The sequence below is a fragment of the Eptesicus fuscus genome, chromosome 3, assembly GCF_027574615.1.
Source record: "Eptesicus fuscus isolate TK198812 chromosome 3, DD_ASM_mEF_20220401, whole genome shotgun sequence".
Classification (NCBI taxonomy): domain Eukaryota; kingdom Metazoa; phylum Chordata; class Mammalia; order Chiroptera; family Vespertilionidae; genus Eptesicus; species Eptesicus fuscus.
The window spans coordinates 83,475,538-83,487,915 of record NC_072475.1 but is presented as its reverse complement, the minus strand read 5'-3'; the positions used below and the strand labels follow the sequence as shown (position 1 = coordinate 83,487,915).

Genomic DNA, 12,378 nt, shown 5'->3' with positions numbered 1-12,378 from the left:
CATAGTACACATTCAAGAAGTAATTGTTTAAAGTATGCTTTTCAATTTATGTATTTTATATAGTATTTTAATGTACTTATATATTAGATCCATTAGACATGGACTTGATATAAAGACAATCTCGCTTTTAGATTCTCAAACAAATGATTTACTTTAGTTTTTTCTTAAAATTAAAAAATATAGGAGGTGATTCTATCAAACAAACAAAACTTAATATAATACAGTCTCAAAAAGTGTGGATAATATAGTACTTATACTAGGTTTAAAATGGAATTTTTAAAATGTGTTTATTGACTCTGGTAGAAAAGTAGAACTTTAATATTAGAGAAGTTGTAAATAAATTCCTTTATTAGATATCTTAAATTTATGGTTCATGCTGACATATCTTTGACTTGATAGTAACAATGAGTTTAGAACTGAAGTGGAAAAATATCCATTTAAATTCTATGTATATCACTTAGTTTCAAAGTGGTAGGTTCCCACAAACAGAATCTTTATGTTCAAATGTTAAAATATTAAAAGACTATTTGACACTTGAGTGTTTCCCTCCCGGTTACTAGCTCCTTTTACAGAAAAGAATATATTATTCTAAAATATGTTTCCCAGGAGCCTAGCATACTACCTGCTTCTGAAAAACTTCCTTGATTACATACTAGTTGTCTGAATGATAGAAAGCATTTCATGGAGGCTAAATAAATAAATAATATGTCATAATAACAACTCAGTTAACTGTTGGTAAACTTAAGATTAATATAAACAAAAGTCTTTATAAACAAAAATCTATACCCTTACTATTTATTTGTATAATTAATTTCTTACTCAATATTTCCAGTAGCTTTTCAAATAAAAAGTAGAATAGAAAAACTAATTTATAGAAAAATTATTTTTATATTGTACTCTTACAACAGAATTGCTTAGAATATGTTATGTTAGAAGCCTAAAACATGCCTGAGACACTGATTTATAAAAATAAATTTGTAACTAAAAATTTTTAAGAAAATCAGACCCTACTGTTCTCTTGAATAAATTTTTTTAAATTATTCTGGATTTTTGTTGCTTTTATTTAGTGAAAAAAGAAGCTTCTTTTGAACATTTAACAAAATAGATATAAGAATATGTTTTCCCAAAATCTTAATCTGATCTTAAAATAATTTACTCTGATGATTGCTTTTTAGTATTATAGTTATCATAAAGATTAAAAATTAGCAGAAGTTTAAAGAAAAAAATAAAAATATCAGATTTATACACGAGAAAACTGTTCTTTACATCTAATGTAATTTAGAATAATTTATCTTATCTAAATTTAATTGTCCTAATTTAGTCATCATTCTATGTAAAAAAAAAATTACAGGAGATTTAAATTTCCACAAATAGTCTGAAATTTGCATACTTATATTTATAATCAGAGATTCAAACTCTATTTATATTTTCAATTGCACTGAAAGCATAGAAACATATTTAAGTTAACAAATTACATCATTCACACCATAACTATAAGAAAAACTGTGACTCATTTCAGTGCTGTTTTTTAAACTTTAATCAGATTAGTGATTCTTGTTTCACTTTAGTTCTATCTACAAATATGCATCAAAATTATTGTAAAGAAAATTAATTTTAAGCTTGACATTATAGGAGTGCTGTTGATCTGAGTGAAACTGGTGAAAACTAAAAAAGATACAACCACTTGCAAGCCCTGATCCTAAGGATGATATAAAAAAAAATTTAAGAAATATCTATTCAAAACAGCATTAACCATCTGTTAAGAAAGAAATGACTTTGTGGTATTTGAACCAAGAGTCCTGTCACCCTCCTCCAAACCCTGTGAGATGGAGACAATACTCCAGACTGCTGCAGCCAAGAACACAGAGGTCCCTCTATCCCTGGCACCCAGATGGAAGACTTTCTTCCATAGAGAAGCAGAATATTAGTATTTCTCATCTTCCCTCAGCTATCTGTTACTGCAGCTAAGTCCTGGGGGAGTGCAGTTGTAACCACAGAAACTTCATTTCTTTACTATGATCTTTTCTTCTTTCTTTCCTTTTGATTCAAACTGGTCTCATCCAGCACCCTCGCTGACCTGCCTCCCTTGCATGACCACTCCCTTAGTCATCAAGCCCTAAGGACAAGGAGGTTCTGATCAGCACCAAATAATCTTACGAACAAAGCCTTGGGTCTGTTGACCACAGACAGGGTTTCTATCAAACTAAAGAGAACATGTAGTCCTCAGTTGTGTTTCAGCTCCAGGCCCAGAAAAGGGCTGAAACCAGATGAAGCTACGCCATGGCTGGCATCAGGATAAACGGCACTGATCAACCACCCGCTACCCTAGCACCGGCCACAACCACAGCCCTAATCTTCTTAGTCGCCATGATTAATAATTTTCCCACATATAGCCATGCCCTGAAGGCCATCACAGAGCCATGTCTTTGAGCATTAGATCACCTGTTTCCAGGAATGGGCCATTTTCTAAAAATCAACCCTTCCTTCCTTCCTTACAAGCTCCTGTTCATGTCTTATTGGGTTTTGATATCTGCAGGCAAACGGACTCCTTTGTCTGGTAACACAGTTGCAAAGTGGGACACTTGTGGAACAGAAGTTCTACTTTGTGTGTGGACCTGCTGAGAACACCGGAGCCCTAATCACCCTGGTGTTAAGTCAAGAGAGGACTTAGGGCTCTGCTTGCTCAGAGAGAAGTTTCCCATTCTCCTCATTTCTAGCTACTGAGATCTGGCTCAAGACTACCCGTGAAGGGAGAAACAGAGCAAAAAACATAAAAACTCCTAATCTCTTCCCAAAGAAACTGACCTTGTTTGAAACAGAGAGAGAAGTTAAAGCCTAAAGATACTCTTAAGAATAATGGCAGTGATTTATAGTGAAAAGCAATTGGTAGGAGATTCAAGAAACAGGCTAAACTGTAGGTGGGCCAGATTTCAGAATGCATTTCAGGAAATAAGACGGATGGGAAGAACCCTTTTGGGGTCAGAACAAAAATCAAGCATTGACCTCAAAAGCTATCTTTTAAAAAAAAACACCCTAGATTTTGGTTGGATTAGTATGTGGAGCAATTTATGCCCCAGGGCATTGTTGAAAACAATATAGCAATCAGCTGGCAACTAGTAGTTTAAAATCTAAGAATAGCCAGCAAAAAAGACTGATTCTTCCCAATGCAGCTTTCTTTCCACAGTGACTATTGGCATACCCATCCCTACGTCAATGGCTGAACATTGTGTGTAGTGGGGACTGGGAGTAGGGGGCTGGGATAGATTTCACCAAAATAATTTAGTGAGTCACTAACAAATAGAGAGTGCCTATAAGAAAGTCCAGATGTATCAGATTTATCAGCAAAAGACTTGAAAGTAATAATTAAGAACACTAACATGCACGTAATGGGACCACCGGAAGGAGAGGCCGGAGCAGGGACAGGAAAAAAACAAAACAAAACAAAAAAAACTGGAAGAAATCATGACGAAAAAATACCCAGATTTGGTGAAAAATTATAGCATATACATCTAGGAAGCTCAACAAATTCCACATAGGATAAGTATAAAGGCACCTACTAATAAATATATCATAGGAAAAACGGGGAAGTTAGACAAGAATAAAATCTTGAAAAGGTTTACAAATAATTTATTCACAAAACTCTTCTCGCCTTCAAAAGATCACAGGGCTAAGAGTCAAAAGTTCAAATTCAATTCTGCACCTCATAATAGCTAGATGAGTTTTATCAATTACTATCTTTGAATTCCAATTTCCTCACCTACAAAACAAAATTAATATTTCTAACAAACAAAATTGTTCTTAGATTCATATATAACAACTTTTGAAAAGATTGTGGAATCTAAAAAAAAAAAGCAAGCAGAACAGAAACAGACTCATAGAAACAGAATATTTTCATGGTTTGCCAGATGGGAAGAGGGTTGGGTGATTGGGTGAAAAAAGTGAAGGAATTAAATAGTACAAATTAGTAGTTATGTTGGCAGCCAGCTCCAGGTGTTAGACCTTGGTTTAGCAGCCTCTGTACTTGAGTTCTGGCTAAGAAAGAATTCAGAGGCAAGACAAACTATAAGAGAAAATTTATTTAGAAAGTCACAGAGGTAAAAGAATTGAGCTATAGAAGAAATGGGCTCAGGAAACAAGTTACAGAGGTGAAAGAAGGGCCCTTGGAGCTTAGGAGGGAGAGAGACACAAAAGTGAGAGGAAAGGCACAGGTGTGCTCCAGAAAATGAGAGAGAGAGAGAGAGAGAGAGAGAGAGAGAGAGAGAGAGAGAGAGAGAGAATATGCCTAGGTTCCCTATCAATTAGGCTTTTATCTGGAAATCTCAGGGGAGGGTCTAAATAGAATATTCATCTGCTTTCCAGGAGTGACCCCTGAGGGCCTTGGTCTCCACTGATCGGTTGGCACCAAGACAAGGGGTCATTAGTCAATGCAGCTGGACCTGATGTTAGCCATGGCATTGTTCCATCTGATTTTGGTGCTTCTCTGGACATGGAGCTGAAACATAGCTAAGGCCTAGATGTCATCTCCAGGGGTTAATGCTTAAGGGAGTGGTTCTGTAAGGGCTTATAGTTTCTCCTGTACCTAGGCACCCAGAGCTCTCCCCTCTGCCCCTGGCATATCCTTTCTAGTCTGCTCATGCCTATCTAACTACCTGACACATTCTGTACAGTTACAGAATAGTCAGGGATGTAAAGTACAAAATAGGAAATATAGTCAATAATATTGCAATAATTATGTCAGATGGGTACTAGATTTGTTGGGGTGATCACTTTACTAAGTCATAGAAGTTTACTAAGTTATATAATGTCTAATCACTGGGTTGTACACCTGAAATTAATACAATATTGTGTATCAGCCAGCCAGTGTGCCTCAGTGCTTGAGTGTTGACCCAGGAACCAAGAGGTCCCCAGTTCAGTTCCTAGTTAGGGCAACATGCCCAGGTTGCAGGCTCGATCCCCTGTAGAAGGTGTGCAGGAGGCAGACAATCGATATTTCTCTCTCATTGATATTTTTATCTCTCTATCCCTTTCCCTTCCTCTCTCTCTAAAATCAACAAAAAATGTAAAAATATATTTTCTATCAACTGTAATTGAAAAATAAAAAAATCTTTAAAGTAAAAAAGAAATGAACATCCTAACAAATATAAAATATTTTTAAAATAATATAAAATGTTTTTAAAGAAAGATATTTTGGAAGTTTGAACTAAGCATCTGGACTAAGTATGCTAGTTCCCTCTTTGCTTTGCTCCATAAACCCAGCTTAATCCAAACAACTGGCAGAAATGAAGAAGGCCATTTTTTGAATTAAAAAAGCTATTATTCATTTTAAAAAGATACAATTTGTACATCACTACAGGCAAAGAAAATACATTAGTTAGTAACATTTGAATAAACACTAGATCAATATGCTCTAAATCAAGTGTTTTAGGATTTTTTGAGAATTTTATTATTACCAAAGCAGTTGTAAAATATGCCAGGCTTTTAAGAAGTTGTGCTTATATTCATGTTGATCAATTTCTCTAGAAAAGAAGCATATATCTAATTATCCTATCTGATTAAGACAGAATATGCAAATTGACCATAAATCCACGACAAAGATGACGGCACCCACAGCCAATAAGGAGGAAATATGCAAATTGACGTGACAAGGCATGAGGCAGAAGGCGGCTCCAGCCAGAGGGAATGGGATGCTGGCAGCCAGGGGAAGGAAAGCCTATTCTTCCACGAATCTTTGGGCATAGGGCCTCTAGTGTTTATATAAAACTAGTGAGAAAAATAAACAGTATTTTTCTGCTCACTTTGCAGCACATATACTGAAACTGGAACTATACAGAGATTAGCATGGCCCCTGCACAAGGATGACATGCAAATTCATGAAGCGTTCTATATTTTAAAAATAAAAAGAAATAGTATTTTGAATTAATATACTTTATATTGATAATGCTTTGATATTATCTAAAATAATGACTTGCTATTACCATAAGATATATATTAATGTATATATTATATTATATATATACTAGAGGCCCGGTGCACAAAATTCATGCACAGGGGTGGTGTCCCTCAGCCCAGCCTGCACCCTCTCCAATCTGGGACCCCTCTAGGGATGTCTGACTGCCCGTTTAGGCCTGATCCCATTGGGCAGTTGGACATCCCTAAACGGGCAGTTGGACATCCCTCTCATCATCCAGGACTGCTGGCTCCCAACTGCTTGCCTGCCTGCCTTCCTGATTGCCCCTAACCACTTCTGCCTGCCAGCCTGATCACCCCCTAACCACTCCCCTGCCAGCCTGATTGATGCCTAACTGCTCCCCTGCCAGCCTGATTGCCCCTAACTGCCATCCCCTGCAGGCCTGGTCACCCCTAACTGACCTTCCCTGCAGGCCTGGTCCCCTCCCAACTGCTCTCCAATGCAGGGCTGGGTCCCCCACAACTGCCCTTCCCTGCAGGCCTGGTCACCCCCAACTTCCCTCCTCTGCCAGCCTGGTCCCTCCCAACTGCCCTCCCCTGCTGGCCATCTTGTGGTGGCCATCTTGTGTCCACATGGGGGCAGGATCTTTGACCATATGGGGGCAGCCATCTTGTGTGTTGCAGTGATGGTCAATCTGCATATTACTCTTTTATTAGATAGGATAGAGGCCTGGTGCACAGGTGGGGGCCGGCTGGTTTGCCCTGAAGGGTGTCCCAGATCAGGGTGGGGGTTCCCTTGGGGCATGGGGCGGCCTGGGTGAGGGGCTTGTGGTGGTTTGCAGGCCAGCCACGCCCCCTGGTGACCCAAGCAGAGGCCCTGGTATCTGGGGTTTATTTATCTTCTACAATTGAAACTTTGTAGCCTGGAGCGGAGCCAAGCCTTCTGCTTGCTCCGTGGAGGCAGCCATTTCTCTTGGGACTTAAGTATCTTCTATAATTGAAACATCGTAGCCTTAAGCGGAGACCTTGGCCTGCCAGGGTGTGTGGAAAGCTTGGATTCCTCCATTGCCGGGGGCAACCCTAGCCTCCCACTCTTTCCAGCTCCGTGGCTGCCACCACTTCTGTTTGGATTTGTTTACCTTCTATAATTGAAACTTTGTAGCCTTGAGTAGAGGCCAGGGAGGTGGAAAGCTTGACTTTCTCCATTGCCTGGGAAACCCAAGCCTTTCTCCTGCTCTCTGTGGCTGTAGCCATCTTGGTTGGGTTTATTTGCATATTTGCTTCTGATTGGCTAGTGGGCTTGGCTTGTGGGCGTGGCTTATGGGTGTAGTGGAGTGATGATTAATTTGCATATTACCCTTTTATTAGGTAGGATATCACATATAGATGAAAATTTGTGAGAAAAGTGAGATCCTCAAGGAAGACATTGATTCATGAAAATGAACTAGATTTTAGTTTCATAGGAATTGGTTGAAATCATAATTCTTTTTCTGCAAAATAGCCAAATGCTTACAGAGGTAGTTTTAATTTTGGTAGAACCAAAAATAGTTTTAATATTTGATAGTTCCTAATAAAAGTGTACCAGATAGCAATGCTTGTGAATAAAAGTAACAATGAGTTAAACAAGGTGGGGAGGGTAGGATATTTCTCTCACATAAAAAGAAATTTGAAGGTAAGTTGTTCTAAGCATTTATACAGCCTCTTAACAATATCATCAACATTCTATGTTTTTTTCTGTTTTCTTCAATATCTTGTTTTCCCCTGATTGCAAGAAGACTTCAGATCCTAGTATGATAACTGTCTGAGACGTTCAGAAGCAGGAATGGAGTGGGGTCAAAAGCAAATGAGACTTTTATCTCATTTATCAAAAGGGAGTAAGAAAAATATACATAAGACTCTCAAACTGACTTCCCCTCACATTTTCATCTAATCTGCCAGAAATGTAACCATGGACAACCTTAGCTGCAACTCACATGAGAATATATTTAGTTTTATGATTTTGTCTTAATATTTAATATTAATTACCTTGTGGTCTTTAATGCCGGCTAATTCAAGACAGGGACCTTTATCAGATAGTTTCATAAATAACTAAATACTTTTATATATTTTAGTTTACTAAAGTCTATACCTTCAAATTAGCTCACATTTTCAATGCTTAGTTCTATGTAATTTAAGAACATTCAGAATGATGGGCTTCTAAATTATTATAAAGTAGTACTTTTTTCCTTGAGGATATATTTATATGCTTCTCAATAAACCATATCTAAAATGTCCTTTGGCAGTATTATTATGTTGATAAATGCTAAGATTAAACTATATATAATAAAATATTTTTTAAAAATTTGTGTAAGAAACAATATGTTGAAGATTAAAAATAAAACATGAGTTTGGGGAAGAGAGAAAGATCATAACAAGATTCATTTGTATAATGTATGAATGTTTAACTAAATCAAAAACTAATTGCAATATATTCATCTTCTAATGAGTAAATTTAATACTTTACAATAGCAACTAATCACCTGTGCACCATTATAAATCAGTTAGAATCGTAATTCCAGTAACTTAGTGGTTCTTATTGATTTTACTTACTGTTAGATTTGTAGCCTGATTGAAATCTACTTAGTTATAGTCATTGATTCAATATACAAGTAAAAAACCTCATGTGATGTCAATGTTTTTATATTTATTACTTAAAACTTGAAAATATATATTAAAAAAAGGGTTACCTTATTAGGAAAAGTAATAGAACAAAATAATGTAAAAATTTTGAGTACACTTAAAATACCTCGTATACTCTTCAATACTTTTATTGCTAATAAGGGTCTCTAGAAGCTTCCATATTCTTTTTAAATCACTTTGATTTGAGTGTGGAGTTCTTAAGGCATGAAACTGAATTATGTCAAAACCAAAAGTAAAAACCAATATATTTATCTATATATATTTACTAGGGGCCTGGTGCATGAAATTCATGCATGGGGATGTGTCCCTCAGCCCAGTCTGCACCCTTTCCAATCTGGGACCCCTCGAGGGATGTATGACTGCCCGTTTAGGCTCGATCCTACTGGGATCGGGCCTAAACGGGCAGTCGGACATCCCTCTCACAATGCAGGACTGCTGGCTCCCAACTGCTCGCCTGCCTGCCTTCCTGATTGCGCCTAACTGCTTCTGCCTGCCAGCTTTATCACCCCCTAACCACTCCCCTACCAGCCTGATTGATGCCTAACTGCCCTCCCCTGCCAGCCTGGTCACCCCTAACTGCCCTCCCCTGCCGGCCTGATCGCCCCCAACTGCCCTCCCTTGCAGGCCTTGTCCCTCCCAACTGCCCTCCCCTGCTGGCCATCTTGTGACAGCCATCTTGTGTCCACATAGGGGCAGCCATCTTGTGTGTTGGAGTGGTGGTCAATTTGCATATTACTCTTTTATTAGATAGGATAGTAATTTGCTTTTCAGTTTTTGTTTTTACTCATGAGATTAAGCTATTCTCCTTAGTTACAAGCTGGTTGATGATTTCAGTGATAAATGTAATTGCACCACACCATACATCTCAGTTTCATCCCTTATCATAGATATAATCATTTTTCCAAAGGACACCATCTAGATGCAGTTCTCTATTTTAACAAACTGAAATAAAATTGTTAATTTTTTTTTTATTTCAGAGCTTTTCTCTGATTTTGTTTCCTGACTTATTTTGATGGTCGAATAAAGATTAAAGAGAAGGAAGAAGAATTAAAATTATCTTGTTGACTAATGAAGATAAGGGTGTACTGTCAACGTGAACTTCAGCAGTCATCTCTCTCCTGTGTTTTAATGTCTTTCTGTCCAGTATCCTATCTATCTACTAAAGGCCCAGTGCAAGAAATTCGTGCATGGGTGGGGTCTCTAGGCCTGGCCTGGGATCAGAGCCAATCAGGTTCCCCGCCTCCCTGCCTCCTCCTTCCCTCACCACCCGCCCCAGTTCCCTGTCCAAGCCTCAGGACAGCTCCGATTGGGTGATCGGGACCTACCAGCTGGTGGGGAGAAACAGGGGAGGGATCCGGGAGGTTGGCTGCCAGCCCCAAGGAGGGAGCCAGCCCTCAGCCTCCCTGGGAAAGGGGCCACGTCTGCCACCACCCACCCATGGTTCCCTGTCCCAGCCCTGGTGCTTGCCTGCCAGGGGGAGGGACCAGGAGGTTGGCTGACAGGCCCCATCGGCAATTGGGGCCTGCGGGCTGGGGGCAGCTCCTGCATTGTGCGTCTGCCCCCTGGTGGTCAGTGCGCATCATAGTGACCAATTGTTCCAGTTCCATCGTAAGGGTTGCTTAGGCTTTTATGTATATAGATGAGGAGCTTCCACAATTACAAAACCTCTCTTTTTGCATTTGTGCAATGCGTCTTCTTCTCAAAGATTGGTGTATCAATTTGTCAACAGACCTATAGACACTATATATTCTTAAAAGTCATAGGCAACAATATAACTAATTTGGGTCTTATAGAAAGAACACAAAATAGTTCCCCTCTATTTTCCCTGTAATCTTCTTATCCATAATAATGTTTAATACATCAGATATACGACCATAGATATTGTCCAGCCATTTATCGTTAAATTCATCTTATCTTTTAACAGTTTGGAGGAATGCATACTATGGGTCCAGCAAAGGGAATGCATATCCTTCCAGTAATCTAAAGAATCCTCTGCTTGAGCTCAGTGGAGGACTCAGGTAAATGGAACACAAGTCTTTCTGCACTTTAATGATTTAATGAAACAACTATTGAAGAAAAATGTAAAAAGAATTATGTCAGCAAAGAAAAAGAGGAAATTTAATCTGCCTGTTTAAAAGGAGAAAAACTTTACAAACGATGGTATTTAACTGCATGCTGAAAAATGATCAAATGTTTACCAGATTACAAAGGTAGTGACAGAAGAGTACAAGGCAGAGAGAGCAGCATATGCACAGGAAGAGGAATAAAAGTGTATGGCACTTTCTTGCCCTGATGCCTCACCTCTTCTTCATGAACACACTGGCTATGGCCTCATCTTAGGCGGTACATACCCGCCATGCCTTGGCTATGGATCTGACCATTGGACTTGCTTTGACTAATGAAATATGGGATGAAACAATAGTGCTTAGGCCTCAAGAGGTATCATACATATTTTAACCTGTCATATGCTTTTGTGGAGGGGAAACAAACTTCCTTCTACCGTCAAGATTCTTCTGGCTGGTCTAATAATCAAACAGACATGAGGCAGATTAGCAAGAGAAAATAACGAGGTTTAATACATACATATGTATGGGGACACCACCCACACAAGACAGTCGGAGACCCCACATGCACGAGAGATTCAGAGCTAGAAGGGAACATGAGTATATAAGATATCCGGAGCTAGGGATGAGGTAGTGCACCTTGGGAGCTTCCAACAGTCATTGCAGGATAATAAGCAGAATAGACATTTAGTAAATAGAAGTGTGCCCTGCCCTATAATCAAAAGAAGTTATCTCTGATAACCTCTTATTGTAAGTGATTCAAGTTCTTCTAGGCAAAGGGAAATTTCTCTTCAGCCTGAAGCTAAAATTGACTTTAACTCAAAGTATATGAAAAGATACTCAACATAATTTTTCATTAGGGAAATTAAAATCACAATGGCATACCACTCTAAACCCATTAGAATGGCTAAAAGCCCCAAAACAGGTAAAAACAATTGCTGCTGAGAACTGGAAGCAACAGAACGTGTCATTCATTGCTGGTGAAATGCAAGTGGTTGGTCCTCAGCCACTGCAGAAGACAGTTTGGCAGAGTTATAAACCAAGGCATAATCTTATCAGATGATCCCACAATTGCACTCCTAGGTAATTACATAACGGATTGAAAACTTAGGTACACAATAAAACCTGCATGTGAATGCAGCTTCACTTATAGTCACCAAAATCTGTAAGCCACCAGACGTCCCTTCAAAGGGCCAACTGATAAACAACTTTGGCCTATTCATACAGCAGACTACTATTATTCATCAGTAGAAAGGAATTACCTATCAATTTCTACAACATCATTAATGATTCTTAATTTCATATTGCTACAGGAAAGATACCAGTCTTAAAAGGCTACATACTGTTTGATTCCATTTATATAATATTCTGGAAAAAAATTATGGAGAGGATAAAATGATCACGGTGAGGGCTATGAGGTGGTAGTGGTGAAAGGTTATTTCTTACTTTGGTGGAAGTATTCTGTATGATACTGTAATTGTGGTTACATGACATTATGCATTTGTCAGAACCCACAGGATTTCATAGCACAAAGAGTAAACCAAGTATTTTTTTTTAAATCCTTTAGGGGGTTGGTAAATCCCAGGAAACCACAGGAACTCATCTCATGCTTCATTTTAGTCAGTATCCCTAAATCCCTTAGAATAAAATCTATTTTTCCATCTGTGTCATTTTCCTTCTGTCTGAAAGACTTCCCTTAACTTTTCTTGAAGGGCAGATCTGATCATGA

The 12,378-nt window shown here is 38.5% G+C and overlaps 1 non-coding gene across 1 annotated transcript; it reads left to right on the top strand.

The window, feature by feature from the left end:
• The first annotated feature begins 5,787 nt into the window (after positions 1-5,787).
• LOC114228397 (U6 spliceosomal RNA) lies at positions 5,788-5,890 on the top strand. The gene has a single exon (XR_003614537.1). It is a non-coding gene; the product is annotated as a U6 spliceosomal RNA (small nuclear RNA).
• The last annotated feature ends 6,488 nt before the right edge of the window (positions 5,891-12,378 follow it).